This window comes from Parasteatoda tepidariorum, chromosome 4 (assembly GCF_982258835.1).
Source record: "Parasteatoda tepidariorum strain Cologne lab strain chromosome 4, Ptep-v5.0, whole genome shotgun sequence".
NCBI lineage: Eukaryota > Metazoa > Arthropoda > Arachnida > Araneae > Theridiidae > Parasteatoda > Parasteatoda tepidariorum.
In genome coordinates this window covers 120,570,141-120,576,375 of record NC_141758.1, presented here as the reverse complement: position 1 = coordinate 120,576,375, position 6,235 = coordinate 120,570,141, and positions in this window count along the sequence as shown.

The following is a 6,235-nucleotide window of genomic DNA, read 5'->3' as shown; positions in this document are numbered from 1 at the left end:
TATTGTTTTTACAATGGGAAACCTGTACGGAGCAGAACAAAACAAAAAGTTTCATTTTACTTCTTGCAAATAATCATATGTGAATAAGATTTTTTAATATTCTATGTTTATTCATGATTTAAGATGTCTCCCATACATTTCTTAGCCCTTTATGGTAAAAGGAAAAATAGTTTCCGAAATATCATCTTTGGAACGACAGCAACATTTACACAATTCTAATTTTGAAGTAAATATTTACCAACAAAACAGTAAAATTAAATGCTAATGACTGCTTAAAAGAACCTTTGTTAATTAAAATATGCGACAGGGTTGCCACTCAAATCCCCGTGCATATTATGCACACTATATTAAGAGGAAACAACAATGACTGTGCTCTCGTGTGAGCCAACTATGTTGATTAGTTTGAATTGCTGGAAAAACAGCTGAACATACTTAAATCATGCTATAGTAAATAGTTTAGTATAGCTGAAATATCATGGTTAAATATCCCATAGATGACGCTTTGGGTGGTCACTATTTTTGAAAAGACAAAAATACGAAACAAAACTCCCTGCAATTTCCAAGTTTCTAAAGAAAAAAAAAAATCAAAATTCCCTGCTCTCTCCCTTTTATTTTAGGTGATTTTTAAATATCCTGTGCTTTCCAGGTTTTTCCTGTGATGAAAATCACTTATAATGATTGTTGCCCCCTCAAGGACCTTTCTCCAAATAATATAACTGCTCTTCTATAGTGTACAGAATGCATTTACATAATCCTTTCACCATAATGAGACCATTTTTCTAGAATGAAGTCATAAAATTAGAACTAGTGTATTTATAAAATATGACAAAATTCTTCACAAAATCATTATTTTATTTCAATTCACGAACACATTTTGAGAAAACGACACACAATTCAAGTGTAAAATACAATTCTGAAGCCTTCTTTAGATGAACATTCTTTGGCAATGATATGATGAGGATACTCAAGAACTGGACAGTGCTATAAATTATGAATAAATATGTTACTGACATCAAAATTATTTATGCATTGTTAGGCTCAACAAATAGATTACTTGAAAGTGCAATAATAACATTTCGTACAATGAATGGAGTGTGTGAGGGAAGATGTCAAAAGCCCTCCCACTAAGAGAAGCAGTTCTTCTCTTTTATAAGACAAGGGGGTGATTGTGTGAGTCAAAAATCCTGAAAAGTTCTTTAGTAAAATCATTTATGACCCATTCCAAAAAAAAATTATGTCTTTCTGAATTTAAATCATTGATATTTTCAAAACATGAAATTCTAAATAAATTAAATGCAGCGTAATTTTATCCGTCGTCGAACGGCCGACCCGATTTTGGGTTCACGACGACTCGGGTTCAACTCCGTCGCCTCGTCGTTTCGGACCCGTCCGGAAGACGAGGAAACTCCTGGACCCCCAGAGGTATTGATTTGTTACGGGAACACGGAGGACTTTGTGACTCGACAGATTTAACGTCACCATTAACTACGCGGTGATCGAACCCACGCAGCATGATTTAAGTGAATAATTATGTATAAGTTTACTTTCATCTCCAATCACATTTATTATTCTACCAGAAAATATATTTACAAATGAAAGAGGTGCCATGTATAAATTCTAATATTTTTAAATAAAATATACAAGAATATTTATATATAAATGGGATCGACGATTTCTCGAACTGTCTGGACCTCGGATTTCCAGGAACTTCCGGATTCCGGAGCACGATCGTCTCTGTGAGACAGCATCTACTTTCACTTGGCTGAAAGGTATTTGTTACTTTGATCATCAAGCAATTTATGTGGCTATTCCAGGTGAGTGACCACCTTGATTTTATAAATGTTTTGAGGAAATTTTTGTGAAGGTGATATTATTTCATTGCCTATTTTCATTTGAGATTTATATTTTAAATAAGGTAAACATTTGGAACATGCATCTGAATAACGAATTCCAAAAAATAAAAACAATTATATTTTTTAACTCTTCTGGGTTTTAAAATACACAAAAATAGAAAAATAACTATAAAGACACTATAATTGAATAATTTTGTGTTTATAAATCAGCGTAACATCTCAGGGTGCATAACCAAATTTTTCAACAAAATATAAGCACCTTTTAAGCAATCAAAAATATTTTTAAGCACTATATGCATTTACAAAATAATTTGCAAAGACTTTACGCGATAAAATAACTAGTTTCTGACAAAATGGTGCGCCGAAATAGAACAACGTGAAAACCACGCTTTTGCACAATACGTGGGGAAAATCGACATGGTGAAGAAAAAAAATCTCGTTTTCGAAAAGGGAAAATGGTGCACTTTTTAAAAATCGAAAATAAGCACATTTTAAAATCGCTACGAAAACCACGCCGAATGTATCGAGAAAAAAATACCTCTACACATGAATACAATTTTTCATTCATTTAACTGCCCACTTTTTTTGAAATGGATTTTAAGATTTTTGACGGTAAAAATTTAATCCCAAAAAAGTGTTGACTTCCAATGCAGATAAACACTCCATGAGTAGAGGGTTTGAGACAGTCTGCTTCCCCCTCCTGTACTGTAAATGGATGAATTATCTTTAGCTCCTAAATTATGCACACATTTTAATTCTACAACTATTCAGACATTTTTACACTTTTGAAATTTCTGCATAATCAGAGTTGCCACTGAAATCTGGAGAAAAAAAAATTCCCCGTGTTTACCCATTACATATTATACGCAATACTTTAAGAGGAAACAACAATGACTGTGAGCTATATTGGGATAACTTTATTGATTAGTTTTAATGGCTAGAAAAATAGCTGAACATACTTAAATAATGCAAATGAAATAGATTAGTATAGCTGAAATATCATCCATAGATGATGCTTTGAGTGGTCACCATTTTTAAAGGACAAAAATAAGAAACAAAATTCCCTGTATTTTCCCAGTTTGTAAAGAAAAAAATCAATATTCCCAGCATTTCACTGTTATTTTTAAATTTCCTGTATTTCCGAGTGGACTGAACTGAATGAAATCAAGAAAATGAGCAATAGCTGTAACGATGTGTTGACAAACATTTGCTGTTAAGAGAATGTGCGATGGCTTTGCTGAGAAAAAATAATTCATCGATTTCATTAGATGAGAGCACAAAAGCTTCCAGGAGGAAAAATAAGAAGAAAAAGAGAGCAATAAAAAATCTATTGTTATTAAATGATGACCCACTCCTTTTCGGAGAATTTCGTAAAAGTTAAAAATACTAAAACGATAAATGGATTCAGCCTACGTACTGGAAAGAAAATAATACTTTCATAAACTGCATCATCTCCCAAGGAGGTTCTTTGAGCAACCATGGGAGAGAGTTACAAGTGGAATTCTTGTTCAATGATGCAAGCGAAGTATTGCTAAGTGGATGGTATTTCAGCTGTTTGGCGACAACTTTTCGTCTAAAAGTGGGTATAACAGATGGTAAATTAATTTTAATTAAGAAAATTAGTACAATTAAGAAAAAAACCCTCATTTTTGTCCAAATTTCCCTGATTTTTTCCAGTATAAAAAAAAAATTCCTTGTTAATTCCAAGTCCCACCCAGCATGATATTTCAAAATTATAGGTTAATATGAAAGGGTAGGAAAACCCTACCTTAATCTTATGTTTCTAACCACTAGAAATTATAAAAATAATTATTATAAATATAACATATTTAAAAATATTCAAGTTTTTCCTTCCCAGATGGTGCCACTAAATTAATTTGTAAAAAAAAAAAAAAAAAAATAGTGTAAGTACTCAACTATGTAAGAAATAAAGCAGGCATGAAATATACTTAAAATTTTTATTTCTGAGGTATCTTATTATGATTACAATTTCAGTTATAAAGCACTTCGATCTATCGTTTAATAGCATATTATTCACACTTTAATAAAATAAGGAATAATAATCAATAAAGAAGAAAACCACTTTCAAAATAATATAAATTAATTATCACACACCTTTTTAACATGATCAAGTGGAAGTTATTGCTACATTATTTACCTATAACAATTTTATTAAACCTAAATAAGTACTGAAGGGAATTGCATGAAAATGAGCTCTTTGGTTAAAAAAAAAGTTTTTTTCTAGGACACATTAGTTCAAGAAAAAGAATTTTATGGGTCGATTTATAGTTTAATTGCGTTTAAGTATTAGGTTCAAGAAAAAGTTTTAATTTACAACTCTAGAAGTTTAATTGCATTAGGTTCAAGGAAAAGTTTATTTTCAAGTCTCAAATGAGGTTAAAAGAAATGCCCTAAATTATTAAAATTACAAATAAACTAAAATATTTAAATGACTAAATTAAAATTTTAATTTCCAACAATTCTAACCAGTTTAAAAACTGCAAAATAAATTGCATCAAAAAGATCAGAAATTCAAAAAGCAGATGGTTAAAATTCCTAATGAGGTAATGTGCATTATTCAGCAATAAATTAAAATCAATTTTCTTTTTTAGAAAAATTTAGATTGAAAAATACTATTTAACACCACAAATACAATCTATAACAATCACACACATATTGACACAAATTACTACACTATATAAAAAAGTCATTCCCAGCCAAAGTTTTGTTTCAAAGCATAACTTAAATAAATGTTGTATGTATTATGATCTCATGTTTTAAGGGGCCATCCGCAAATGATGATTCCTATCACAAAGTTTCCCATTTCAATTAGGACCGCTTAAATATTACAGAAGGCGGGAATAAGATTTGCTGACAAAGGAGCACATTATTATTAAAGCATAAAAAAGAAAATGGTAACAAAAAATTTTTTAAAACTGAATTGAAATTTTTTCTTTGAATTTAATCCTAAAGTTAGATTACTTTTTATTATACATAGCTGTCAACACGTAATAGGAAAAAATCCCGTAGATTTTAAGAAATAATATATAAACTCTATGATAATTGTTGCATAGTGTACTAAATATTTTACACATAGGGAATTTTTATAGTCACCAAAATAGAAAAACTGCAATATTTCCAAGTTATTACACATACTTGAAATGTTAGATATTATGTTTACTATTAATTTCGAATATTAATAGGCATTTAATTCATCAAAGATAGTTAAAAGATTTTTTTAATTCATTTAAAAAGAGAGTTCTGAATAAAAAAAGTTTTGAACTGATTTCTATAAATGAGGTTTGCTTCATGATGTATTCAAGCAAGGAATCAATAATCTGTACGAAAATTCTATTTCAATATGAATTTTTTTTTAAGGAAACTTACTCAATTTTAGGGAATTTTCTAAAACGTACAAAAACCAGGAGAATTTTAATTAAACCAGTAGAAACTGGCAAAATCCAATAGAGTTGGCAGCTATGATTATAAAGTAGGAAGCAAGTTCTTTACTTAGAAGATGAGAAGGAGGGACTTTTAAGGCTGAACTTAATCTGTTGAATTTTATTCATCATATATGGATGGACCCTCATAACAGTCTTCTTTACATAAGCTTCATTCCTTTGAAGAAAGAATTGAGGTTCAAAAATAATGAGACCTTCCAAAGGGAAACTATTTGAGCAGCACATATATATATATATAGGCAACTATCATTATAGAGATTCTTCTGGCTACACTACTTCATTCAGATATCCACACATAAATAGAAGAGGGCTATAAAATGACTTGCATATCAAAAGAATTGAGGTAGTTTGTGCTGAAATACAATACAGGAACCCATCACACAGTGGCATTATATAAAGAATGTTTTTGTTTAACCCATTAGTGTTCATCTTTTTATCATCTTATGTTTTGAGATTATTAAGTACTAGTTTCATTAAATTCAATCAAGAAACATCTGAAAGCCATAGAAACATCAAAAAGAGGATGCCATACTACAGGAGAAATCATGTATGGGAAATTCTCTCTTACCAAGGCAATTCATTAAAGTTTAGCTCAGTTAAAAATAAAGTAAGCCATAAAGATTCAAATGATAATTTTTTTTTTTATAACTGCACAAATATTTATTATCCCGAGTAAACTCGGGCATAGCAGAATGCGTCAATACGTTTTGTTTTATCACGTTTTTACTGAGCCGGAAGCAAAACAAAGAATAATAATTATCTGCTGTGATTCGAAGTTTGCCAATATTTTTTTAGGAGTTCTGCTGTTTGTGAAACTGCAGACGTGTTTTGTGCAATTGAATATATACGATGGTTGATGAATTTACATAGAAGAAAAAAAAAGAGTAAAAAAATGTGGAGAAGCGAAAGTAATGCAGATGA